We start from the raw sequence: 13,550 nt of genomic DNA, 5'->3' as shown, positions 1-13,550 counted from the left end.
CCAGCCGAATGGTGAAATTTGGCTGCTCCAAAAAGTGGGTGGGTCTGTGGTTGTGCCCCAAACTTCGGCAGTGCGGTACTAGGTCTAAATCGAGGCAGCTTGACTTTGGCTGCTTAGGCAGATTTTCAGCCGCCTGACTGAAAACTTCCCTGACCCAAGGTAGAAGAAATTGGGTTGCTCAGGTCCCATGTCGATTGCCCCCTCTGTTAGAACAGAAGAGGGGCAATGGCTTCTTTTGAAACGCACAAAGGCAGTTTACTCTAATGAAAGTGTTAGGAGATGGCAGTGAATTCTACAACCGCATCATACTACAGAAATACTCATCTGTTCCTGTAAGTCCCACATTCACAGTACAAGTGCTTTCTTTATCCATTACTTTTTCTGTGTCTGCATTTGGGAGATTACCTTCATGAGGTATAATTGCATGGATATTGGTATCCAGGGAAGGCCCGATGTGCAAAATGGTTTTCTATGGATACAAAATGGGAGAGACCACACAGTGCATTTGTCCATAAGTGTGTGCCTTTGCTTTTCTTTGTGGAAAAAAGCTTCTTTGCCTCGGTTTACCCTTATTACAGTTTATGTAACCAGGCACCTGTTGTTTGTGCATTAGTGTTAATACTCCATTGTCAGGGCTGTTCTGTTAAGTATGATGGACTGCAGGCATAATTGTTAATCTTGAAACAAAGATAAGAACAAATAACCGATTCCTTCCTGACAGCAAAATGCAAGCCAGCACTAATACTATTTTTAGATATATTTTAGAACAGAAATTACTATACATTTTCTGCCCGTAAAGCAGCTTCCTCTTTGTTTTTTTTGGGTCATTGGTTCGCTTTATTAAATTGTTGTTGTTTTGGGGTTTTTTTCCCCCTCTTTCCTTTGCTGTCCTCAATCCTGAATTCTACTGTATCATAGAATGAAGGAGTGCTTTTTAGCAAGAAAGCTACAACCAGTTTCCCTGTTGGTGCTTAGACAATCTGGGCTCTTGTTCTTGCCGGTTCCTGATATTCTTCATTTTCTTTAGAATGGATTAGAGGAGGGGTTAAGTGTGAGGAGCTTCCCGGTGCATTATTAGTCTATGAGGAAAGTCAGAGGGATATTTAGCATGAGCTGTCACTGAGCTGATCAGATTTCTTAAAGTAACTTTCACATTTCTTTTAACCTTTCTCTTTTATTATTATATAAAATATCACATCAAGCTATAAATCCTAAAAAAAAAGGGCAGAAGATTGGATGTAGCAAATAATTCATTAGTCCGTACAAAACACCATGAAACTCAGCTATATTTTATTTATTTATTTAAAAACATTTAGGGATCTCTATTCCCTATTTAAGAATCAGTGAAAGCGATGCACGATCAATATTAATAATGTCCTATTGCCTAAATTTTAAGCCCACCAGACACACTCGGGAGAATTGAATGGAATGTAAGATTAACCAATGATGATAATCTAAAGCAAGTTTGCAGACATGTCAGAAGAATATTGAAACAGACATGATTTAAATAAAGGACAGTATTAAGGTTTCTAACAAACTAGATGATCTAGGTGTAGTTCTTAAGGGGAGCACCTCTAAATCCTTATCCTCTGTAATAATAGACTATAGTCAGTCATTGAGGGAGTCCTGGTATAATGCTAGCCTCTGCGCATGTTAAGCCAGCGCTACTGTACTAGTCTAGCTGTAATGCAGGGATGTGCATGTGTGTGGCCTAAGTGTAGTGCACAGCAGGCCATGTCAACTGCAGCCAACAAAAAGGACTAGCTCCAGCTGGTGAACAGGAAAGAGAGCAACAGGGCTGCTGGCAGAGCCCATCCTGCCAAAGAGCAGAGACAGCTGTGTTGCGGCTGAAGAGCAGAGACGGCTGGAAGAGGATGATTTTGTGTGGTGACATGGTAACTAAGGTGCTGGTGGGGTTCCCATCCCCTATCAGCAGGAGGGAGATGACCCGAGGGAAGGATAATAGAAGCAAATGGAGAGTGAGAGGGCAGAGAATGAAAGGGGACGGGGGCGAGTGGTGTGGGTATGTGAGTGAGCAGGGACAAAGGAAAAGTTCATCCAGTCAAGCATCTACACTACACTACACTACACACGTCCCATAGAGCAGTGGAGGGTAGCAATGCTGGTGTAGTCCCCACTCTCAGCCAGCAGAAAAAGGAAGCCTTGGAAAAATGAGCAAAAGGAAAGCTGAGCAAAGGAAGGGAACTATGTATGTGTGAGTGAGGAGAGAACACTGTAGAGTGCAGAGCACAGGGAGGAAAGCGTAGGGCTTCCACTCACTTGCAAAAACCATCCATTCCTTCCTCCCCCATGGTTGGGCATACCCAAGCAAACACACGTGCATACCCTCACTCAGAAACACATTCACTCTCCCCTGTCATACTCTTGTGCGTATGCACAAGCACAATCCCCTCTCACACAGACATAGACAGAACCTTCCTATGCCATCCACATCACTTAGTCACTCGGACATAGACACACGTGCGTGCACACACACTCAGCTGCACAACATCCTAAGCATCGGGTTTGGATGTCTTAGGGGGTTCTATTCTGCCATTATTGGAGAGAGGCTTTAGTATGTAGGAAAGGAGGACTAGGAACTTACTGGATGGTGGTGCTGAGTTGGCATGTATTGGGGATGAGGGACATTAAATGGTGTGAAGGTTGAATGGGGGGCTTTAATGGCTGGGCTCCCAAAATATTAATTGAACAGATTTTAGCTTGTACGGAACATGGCGGCATGACTCGTGTGTGGAGCTAAATTACATGAACATACTCAGCTGGTGCTTAAGGTTCTTCACTGGCTTCCAGTTCTCCAGGGGGCAGATCTTTAAGTTATTGCATATGGTCCATCATGTTAGCCATAACTGTGCTTCAAGTTTTCTCCCGCTCTCTTTATTCTTCTTTATCACCCAACTAGGCCTTTATGTTCATCTCAAAAAGTTTCCCATCAAATTCCAAGCCCAATGCGTAGCTCCACCCTCTGGAATACTTTACCTTAGGCCAGGGCCGCCATCAGGAATTTTGAGGCCCCATACTGTCTGACGCGGCGGTGACGTCACAGCCGCGTCAGACAGTGAACGCTGGCAGGACAGAGCGCGCGGACGAGTCTCTGTCTGCGGTGCTCTGTAAATCAATGCTATGCGTGTCTAAAAGACACGCATAGCATTGATTCTCTCCCTTCTCTGGGGCCCGCACCCAGGGCCGGCTCCAGGTTTCAGTAGGCCCCTGGGCGACAGACTGTCGGAGAGAGCCTCAGTGGGCCTCTTTGCCATGAACTAATACATCCCCCAAGCGCACCTGCCGCCTGGCGGCCGCGGTCCCCCATATGTGGCAGTAGATCCTGGGGCCCCATACTGCAGGCCCAAGAATACTGCCCTGATGGCGGCCCTGCCTTAGGCACTCATGTTTCTGCATGACCTTACTGTTTTTCAGAAACATTGCAAAGCTTGGGTGTTCACGAAAGCTTTTGATTTCTGCATCCGTACTGCCCGTCAGTTTATTTGTCTTAGCTTTTATTTGTGTTTTTCTACACTGCTTTTGTAGTCTTTGTGGGAGAGGCAGTTGATAAGTTTAAAAGCAAATATATATATATATATATATATTGTACCAAATTCAGCCTTCGTTGGACTGAGCTAACTTTGCAAGCACTGTTCATGTAACTGATACCAGAGCTACAATGCCTAAAAAGAGAAGAGGAAGATGAAAAATTGTGCAAACTTTAGCTGCATATTTACTGATAGTAAGCAGGTTTAGAGATTCTTTCTCTCCAGGGTTTCGGGACCTATGTTGACTGCCAGTGGAAGCGTGGATAACATTAAAAGTACTAACTTGAGCATTTAAATCACCACAAGATATTTGCCTCATTTGTTCGAAAGAAGGTCATGATATCCTCCAGGCTGTTCTTTACAGTCACAAAATGCTGTGTGAACTGCCCATAAAAAGGGTCTGATTGACATCATCTGTAAAGCGATGTCTTCCATTTGCAGTCTCCAGATTATGGAATCAACAGCAAGGAAATGCTGCTGCCAATGCCCTTATTCCCTCAGCCAAGCAGCCCTGTGCACCCAAAAGGCAGGAGATTAGCTGCTATTGACTGTCTGCTACACCAAAAAAGCATGATGATAAATCTCTAGGTTTATTGATCCTACTTGGTTTTCCTGGCTTCTGTGATGTGCTTTTTATCTCTGTTTCATAGTTTTCTTCCTGATGTGTAGCGTAAATAAAGTCAACATTTATTCTTTATAGAGAGTGAGATTACAAAAAAATAAATGCACATACCATGAGACTATGAAGCATAATGTAGCAATTTTCAAAAGCCAAGTATTGCGGCTAAATTGCATTTACATATGTAAAGTCTAGTTTTAAGTGTGTAAATGCTTTTGAAAATCAGACCCTAAGTGATCAGAAGGATCAGCAGTATTTTTAAAAGCTTAAAGCTATCACTGCACTAATTCTTCTTTTAGCAAACCCTATTTCTTAAACATTCAATGGACTATATATAGAGGGGAGGGGGGGGAGGGGGAAACTGGCATATATAGTCTATTGAATTGCCCATAGGTTTTACCCTCGTTAAGTGCATTTAATGTGGGTAAATGGTTTTTGAAAATTGCTGTGATAGTATGTTACAATTACACATGTAACTACTTTTAAAATTCATCTAACCAACCTAACTTTCAAGACTGTCCTAAATGGACACACAGATTAATGCTAGTATTTTATAAATGCCACAGTTTATATAAAAAAAAAAAAAAACTACACATTTCTGCTCTGAAAGTACATATGTTTCAGTATGTGTGAATGTTTCCAATGCAAGAAAACACATACTTTTTCTATCCACTTTATAAACATACATGTGTATATAATACTTGTGAAATCATCATGACACTGCATGAATAAACACTCAGGATTACACAGAGGCAAGTATTTATGTGCATATACAGATTTGAAAATACTTGTGCACACACTTGAAATCACCAGTTTGCCTATACCTCCACCAGTTCACCCAGTTCTTTTCCAGTTCATCTAGACCCTCTAGTACTTCACCCTGACACCCCCCCCCCCACCAGTTCAACACCTCCAACTCAAAAACTGCAGACAAGTTATATTTCACATGCACAAGTCAGTTAGCTGGTATAAAAGCGTAGAAATATGTTCAGTAATATATGCGCATTAGGGATAGACCCAAAAAAAACAAACCAGAAGCCGATCCAAGATGGCTGTATAGCAAACAGAAGAAACTAGATCGGTATATGAAAAACTTTTATTCTGGAGGTCACGTGATGCGGTGAGCCCGTGCAGACGCACTAAAACGGGCTCCGGGTGCAGGCTCCCAAAAATCTGCTAAATTACAGTGATACCGGCACATTTTCGGGCCACTTGCAGGCGATCCGAAGGAGGCTCTTACCCTTGTAGTGAGAAGGTAAATTTCGGAGGCGGTACATGACCACGAAGCTCCCGAAGCGGGACAAGCTGAAGAGCAGCTGCGCGGATAAAGGGGACAAAATGGCGGAGTGCCGGCGTGTATCGGATGAGGCAGGCCTAGATGAAGGAGCAGTGTAGGATATGCAGCCAGGACATGTGTTTTTTTTCTTTTTTGGTTCATGTCACTTCTAAAATGAATTTTGTGGGGTTTTTTTTTTAAGGTGTGTGTGTGTGTTTTCGCTAAATTTTGTTTTTTTAGTGTGCACTAAAAACTATTAATGCACGCTTAAAAAAAAATAAAAAATATTCAACAAATGCATATTCCTTAAAATAGCAATTACTATGTATACTTTGAACCCAGCCCCTAGACTCCCCCTTTATCCAGGGTAAAAATACGCGTATAACATCATTGATAACATATGCACGAACATGCTACTTATGCATGGACAAACTATATCTGATATACCTACATACCTGGACCTTCGGATATTAAATAATTCACAGCCTCTGGGGGAATGTGGGAGGTTAAAACCTCAGGTCGTTGCAAATGAAGGTTCATAATGCTGTAGACCCGACTGAGGCTAATTCCAATTGAGCTGGAAGCCCAAAGGGGCAGGAGAAAACCTACAGAATTATATATATATATATATATATATATCAGATATAGTTTGTAGGCATGCTTGACAAATACGAATGATATGTAAAATCCATAACAGATAGTACAACCCATAATGAAACGGCATGATGCACAATAGTGGTCTTAGTAGTGCAAGACAAGGACAGCATTAACTGCTCTCTTTCTGTCCCCCCCTACTCCACCCTTGATATCACTTCTAAAAATTTTAAAGAAAAATCATTTGAAAAACATAATTTATTTTTTTTTAATATATATAAGTGCCATGCCAGCTTTGAGTTTTTCTGCACACTGCTACTATTAGATGCCTGCTAGACTTCTCAGCTGACTGCCAATGAAAATTATTCCATTTGTTCCAAATAGTTTGTTTTGGAATTCCCCCTTATATTTCTCCTGTCACAGGCTCTGTATGTGTAAGCTTAGATAAGGTGCTTTTTATTAAGTTTTAACTGATAAACTGCAATAAAATATCTCTGATACAAAAAACAAAATAAAACAGGTGTGTATTAGATAAACATTGGAAAAACACCACTTCCCCCTAGTACTCTCACCCCTGCTTTGCCTGCCCTGGACCCTCCACTTTGATTTTGTGCCTTTTCCATGCTAATGACGCCTCAGCTGAACATATGTACGGGTTTGATTCATCCGGAAAAGGTACCCAACAATAGCACCTGTGCCACAAAAACACCTATAAACGCTGATTTTTGGTATCCACAAAGAACCCTTGATCTCCTGGAAAATAAACACCTAAAATAAGAAGTCCTAATTATATTTCTGTTCCTTGCTGTGACCAGTTAGGAGTGGGACAAAAATTATCATGTTCTCTGTCACAAGCAGGGAAATATATTTAGAAAACTTAAGCATCAGCAAAAAAAAGTGTTAGGCGCAAAGGACAATTTTTTCCTTACCCTGTTTTTGCTTTTTTTTTTAATTAGTTCTTTTTTGGTTTTTTTTTTTTCTTTCTTTCCTTTGTTTAGCTGTTCTGAATTTTAAGCACCAGGTGCCAGATTTTAAGTATCGGGTGACCTGGCTCCTGGCATTTTTCCAGTCCTTCTGTATTGAAACTGTCATGATAGTCCAAATGTGCTCTTTAGAGATGGATGTAGGTATTTCTCTAAAGAGAGATAATTGTAAAAATGTATTTAGATTCTGCCTGGATGATTGGTGTTACATAAATGTACAGTGTTATTATCTTTAATCAATTCTGTGTGGGTGTTGAGAGATTTGGTGCCCCTCTGTTGGGCCTGCATGACACGTCCATGCTATCTGTTTGGTTTTACAGAGCAATTTATGCAGGATTGGGCCAGGAAATAGGAACATTCATGGACGGGCCCCCACCAGCACAAATGATGCTTTTAATGGGGCTGCCTGTGCACCCCTTGACCTAGAGGCTGCTGGATTTACCGGCCATGGGGCTCTGGAAGGAAGCTGACGAGGTCCTTATGGTGCCAGCTACATGGGCAAGGTGTTTAGCCTCTTTCTTCCCTTTGTCATCGCTCTTCTCCAGTCCCATGGCCCCACTCCAGTTTCTAGGGATCTATTGAAAAAGTCCTTCAGCAGACCCGCCAGCACATCTCTGAGCTCCTTCAGTATCCTGGGATGTACCTCTTCTGGCCCCCATGGCCTTGCCCACTTTCAGTTTGCCTAGCTCTTCCCATACATTCTCTTCTGTAAATGGAGTTTTGTCTACCAGCAGCGGTCCTTCTCCAGGGTCGCCTTTAGTGACCACAGACTGAAGTATTTGTTTAATATTTCTGCCATTTCTTCACCTCTCTCCACACATTGTTCCTAGTCACCTTTCAGTTCCACTATACCACTATGGATCTTCCTTCTTTCTCTGAATCTGAAAAATGTTTTGTCACCTCGCTTTACCTCTTTGGCAGTCCTTTCTTCCGCTTGACGTTTTGCTTTCCTGATTTCTTTCTTTGTCTCCCTCAGTTTCACCAGGTATTCTTCTTTGGTGCTCCTCTTTTTGGGATCCTTTATATTTCTTGAATGCTGTTCTTTTTGCCTTTATTTTTTTCACGCTTACTTTGAGAACCAGATTGGTCTCTTTTTCCTCTTACTTTTGTTTACTTTTCTAACATATAGATTTGTTGCCTTTCTAATGGCTCCTTTCAGTTTGGCACTGTTGTTCCGCCTCACCCATTTTCTCCCAGGCTTCCAGTTCTTCCTCTAGGAACATTCCCATTTTGACAGTCTGTATTTGTGACATTCAAAACTTGGGTCTTCATGTGTCTTCTCTGTATCCTGTTTGCGATATCAAACCGTGCTATCTGATGGTCACTGGTGCTCAGGTGGGCACCTACTCGGACATTTGAGACATTATCCCTATTTATGAGCACCAGGTTTAGTATTGCACCCTCCCTCGTGGGTTCCATTACCATTTCTTTGAACAGAGCCCCTTGAAAAGCATCTACTCTCTCTCTCTACTTGTAGATTCTGCAGATGGGAACATCCAACAGATTAAAATCTCCAACTAGTAACACTTCTATTTTCTCTTTTTTTTTTTTTCTTTCTTTTCAATTTCTGAAATTATCCCAGGAACATCCTAGACAGAAAATTCAATATCTTACAACAGGCAAAGAAACAATTAAGGATTTTTCACTCAAATAGAATACATACATATTCCATTCCATATGTATATTGCAGACATTTAAATTATAAGAAAACTAGAGTTTGGGAGGCGGAAAAGAGCAAATTACACTAGAAATCATAAGAGAGACTCGCCGGGTATGCTACATCCTATTATTTAATTTTCTAAGCCGGGCCTGTTGAGGTTATAGTGGAGGAGCATCCCACTAAGAATGCTTTTAAGTGTTCAGGTTCCTGAAAAATATAATTAACATTCAAATACCTAATACAGGCCTTACAAGGATATTTTAATATGAACCTTGCTCCCAATTTAAGTACCTCGGGACGCATCAACAGGAATTCCTTTCGGCGGGACTGGGTAATTTTAATAACATCAGGGAATATCCATATGGGACTGCCGTAGAAAGAAACGTGTCTATTTCTAAAAAAGAGTCGCATTATATGATTTTGTTCTGAAAGAAAAGCAAAAGAAACAGGTAAAGGTTTTCTATGATTAACCCCCAATTCTAAGGACATTTCCAAAATATTAGTCCAATCCAAAGGAGGGCTTTGTTCTTCCGCCTGATTCCTCTGCTGAAGATAAAAGGCTTTCACAACAACTGGTAAAGCTGGCTCAGGAATTTTTAATATTTGCTTCATATAAGTCTAAAATAACTCAAGAGGTGAGATTTGATTTTATTACTGGGAAGTTCAGAATTCTGAGGTTATGTGCCCTTAGGGCATTTTCCACTGTTTTCCAGTCTTTTAGGTATAATTCTTTCTGAATCAATCAATTTTATTTGCTTGGTCTCAACAGATATCCTCCTCCTGTCTAAATCTTCCACCTTGTTTTTGAAATTTACTATTAAGTTATTATTTATCATTGTATGATTTTTTTTTTTAATATAAACTATAGCCTGTGAAAGTTTTAATGGAACTTTCAATTGAGTTAAGCATAGTCCATATCCCTTCCAAAGTTTATAATATGAGGTCTGACTGTTGAGATACTCACTGAAAGAGCTCTTGGCTGGTTTACTCCCTCCTCCTCAACAGCTTCCCTGCCCAACCCTATACCTTGAACCGATAGAAGTTCAGCTGCATCTTGCGCTAGCGGTGTGGAGGCCATTGCAGGTCTCTCCAATCCTCCTGGGCTCATTTCCTCCAGCCGCTGCATCTCACTGGCCTCTTTCAGGGCTCCAACACGCTTGGCTCCGGTGCTTCTGTCCCAGGCCATCACCATGGCTGCTCCTGTCTCTACCAAGGCAGGGCAAGGTAAAACGATGTCCCCGGGGTGAGCGGGTTTGCATGGGGCTTAGTCGTGTCATGGGTCAAGGGGGGACAGCGCACACTCCTGAGCCATTCCCCCAGCAACCAAGCTCTCCGGCGTTGGGGATGCAGCTTCCGTGAAGAATCCGGAGATTTGAGGCTGTTGGGGATCGACTATGGGTGAGTTAGTGTTCTTTCTCACCTCTAAGTCTACCCTTTCTTTTTGTATGTGGCATTTTTTATTTAGCAGAAAGAGAAAATTTAATAAGAAATAGAAGCCTCTCCTCCGGTGATCTTCAGCGGAGATCTTCATGGTGGCCATCTTGCCCCCAACACTTTTTTTCTCCTTTCTTCCCCACCTTTTGGAAGTCTTTAACCAATTCTTTTGTTTGAGTTGGAGGCCTGTAGACCACACCGATGTAAATGGAAGCATCATCTTCTTTTTTTTTCGGAGAACCCATAATGCTTCTTCCCTACCTCACATCCCTTATATTTCACTTGCTTGGATATTGTTTCTGACATAAAGAGCTATTCCTCCACCATTTCTATACTTTCTGTCCTTTTTAAAAAGTTATAGCCAGAGATAGCTGTAATCCCAATCATGAGACTCTGTGAACCATGTCTCTATAACATGGTTCACTCAGTCTCATGATTGGGATTACATGGCTATAATGGTGGAAGTCTCAATGACTTCCACCATTATAGCCTGCAGGTCTGGGATTTTATTGCCCAGACTATGGGCATTTGTGCTCATAGTTTTCCAGCTTCTCTCCTTGGACATCTTTTCTGCCCTATTCAGCTGATTTTTGTTAATTTCTTCACCCACTTCCTAGAGATATTGAGGGTGACATTGCAATTTCCTTTTGCCACCCCATCCTCTAATTTAAATGCCTTATGGTATATGATTTTTAATTTTTCACTTAGGATCTTTTTTTCTGCCATCTTTGACATAGAGCCATACACGAACCTAGCCCCCAACCTATCCAAAACTTTCTTCCTTACACCAGGTTTTGAGCCATGCATTGAAATTATTTATATAGCTTAGCCCAGTGGTTCTCAACCTTTTATCTGTCAGGACACACCTGTCGGATGGTTCACGTATACGACACCCTGAACTTATGACCGTCATGGGGCTAAATGCAAGCATATACTCTGCACCTACAGGAATCCCCCATCCCTCAACAATGGGTGCAGAGCAGAACTAGGACATTACCCATACAACTCCCCATACAAGAAAGATATTTCTGGTATCATCTACCAGGCACAATAGCCCAGCTTATGAAAAGACAGTAATTTACCACCAATGCATGTCCTATTCAGAAAACTCAACAAATAAGACAAGACAACAAGGACCAATAAGGACTAAACTTCACAATCTGGGTAAACCAATAAGTGTGGGGGTAGCTTGCTTATTACGGCAGTTACTACCCTAAACCAATTAAGCCTGATATATCACTTTGAATGCATATACAGCGTTGCTCTGCTTCAATGGCAGGGGGAAATGTGGAAAATAGGATTTACATTCAGACCACAAGGCATTGATCTGTGCAGTCGGTAAATAAGCATCAGGGTAACTTGCTTGATGTGGCGGTAACTGCCCTTAACCATTAAGCCTTATGCTCACCTTTGATGCAACTCCAACATTACTCTCTGCATCAATGGCAGGGGGTTGCAGGAAATTTGAATCAAATAGTTACCAACAAGGGCCCTGAACTTGGTGGTTGGTGAAACAGATAAGTATGGGAAAGTAAGAGTGGGAGCTTGCTGGGCAGACTGGATGGGCCGATTGGTCTTTTTCTGCTGTCATTTCTATGTTTCTAAGACTGATACAAATGCCTACAGGCTAGTAAAATACCTCACTTCGGTTACACACATTCAGAACTGACCTTCAACAAGTACAGAAAGACCTCAAATTACAAATACGGAGACAGAAACTGGAACGGAAACTGAAAAAAAGCCACTCTGCATGCAGTACAAAACTAGAGAAATGGAAACAAAGTAGCACCTAACATACTCCCAGGATCTGCAATAATGCACACAAACTAATCCACACAAAGTTACACCTGCATTATGGAACACACTCAAACAGTAACAACCCTACCTATGAAAAGGCAACACTACAAATATTAAAACAAGCCCTAAACACCACTACACCGCCTATTAGAAAAACAGAGCAAGCCAAGCTGCTATAGAGCCCTATACAAAAGCTACAAGATTGTAGAATACCTCACTTCAGTTACACATGCAGAACACAGACAAATACAATATAAAGTGATCATAAAGTTAATGATTTTGGTTTTCCATTGTTGTACTGTATACAGAGTATGGCTTCTAGCTGTTTCCAGTTCGGATTTGGTCTGCACATTTCTATTTAAACATTCCTTAAGTAATATAAAATAATTGTAAATTATAATAATAAATGTTTCAAAACAGCTGAATATAATAAAAATGTTTAAGAACTCTCCATACATCAATAACATGTTTCAAAACATCACATAATATCCAATAATTAAAATGGCAGTCAATCAAGAAAAATAAACCTAAAAAACCACCTTTACTTACCTTCTTCAGTAACTCTGCTACTCCTTACCCTTAAATGCCAGTAGCACACACCAGCAGTAGCTGCTGAAGTTCTGTCATCAACAGTCCACTTCATTAGGGCCCACCTCCATTCTCACACACACATCTCTCTCTCTCACACACATGCAACTCTGTCGCGCACTTGCTTCTAGTCAAACAATGGTCTCTTTTTTTTATTTTCAGCATGCTGGCTCACTCTCTGTGCCACTCATTCACTGGCCCCTCCTCCCCGGAGCGCACACAGCAGCTGCAGCAGTCTCCTCCAGCCATTGTCCATGGGGGCTAACGCTGCTTTGCCTCCTCTTGTTCTGACTTTTGTTTCTTGAGATCTTCATGTTGATTCGTCACCATTTGATGCTCTTCATTTAGTGCATTGTACCTGTTACTGGAGTCTAGCCATCCTTTATTTAGGGTTTCTTGTGCTTTGGTTTATAGATTAAAAAAAAAAAATCTTTTACTTTCTTATTCTGATCGAGGCCTGTGCTCATATGCAGCTTACAACTTGAGAGCAACTATCCCTGCTTCCTTCAACTGGTTCTACAGGTCATAGCTCACCATTGCACCATATTTGAAGTTGATCACATCGGCCAGCAGCACCAGACTCTGCCTCTGTGAGCACACCCCCATTTCCCAAATTGTCCCACATGGGGTAGGCGGCATGGGCTGCAGGGCTCTATAGTCACCCTGTATGTATCGCACAGGTGTGGGGGAAAAGCTGGAAAGTCCACGGGGGGGGGGGGGGGGCAACTTTTGCTTCCCCGCTGCCCTTTCCCAGAAAAGTTGCAACTTTATTTCCCGGCACCTCTGCTGAACTTTCAGAGCCCGGGCTGGATGCTGCTGACTGGGACGTGCCACAACTGACTCCGTGGCTCATTCTGATTCTGCCCGAGAAGGCGAGGAGGATCAGCGGGTGTGCGGAACACCCGTGCTGTCACCCTTTCCCTAGAGGTAAAACAAAAGGCGAGCAGCCTATGAGGAGGCTCATCTTCCAGCACTGTCATGTCACCCCACTCCTCTCCTAAGGCTGATCCTTGTTTTTTTTCTGGCCCACACTGCTCCTAATACAATTGCC

At 42.0% G+C, this 13,550-nt stretch overlaps 1 protein-coding gene across 5 annotated transcripts in view; it reads left to right on the top strand.

Annotated features, from left to right (window-relative positions):
• The window catches only part of C1H5orf30 (chromosome 1 C5orf30 homolog), a 51,967-nt gene that overhangs the window by 27,842 nt on the left and 10,575 nt on the right, over positions 1 to 13,550 (top strand). The gene's annotated exons all lie outside the window — the stretch shown is intronic.

Source organism: Rhinatrema bivittatum, chromosome 1 (assembly GCF_901001135.1).
Source record: "Rhinatrema bivittatum chromosome 1, aRhiBiv1.1, whole genome shotgun sequence".
In the NCBI taxonomy this organism is placed as follows: domain Eukaryota; kingdom Metazoa; phylum Chordata; class Amphibia; order Gymnophiona; family Rhinatrematidae; genus Rhinatrema; species Rhinatrema bivittatum.
Note: the sequence above shows the minus strand (reverse complement) of the source record. Positions and strands in the feature narration are given on the sequence as shown.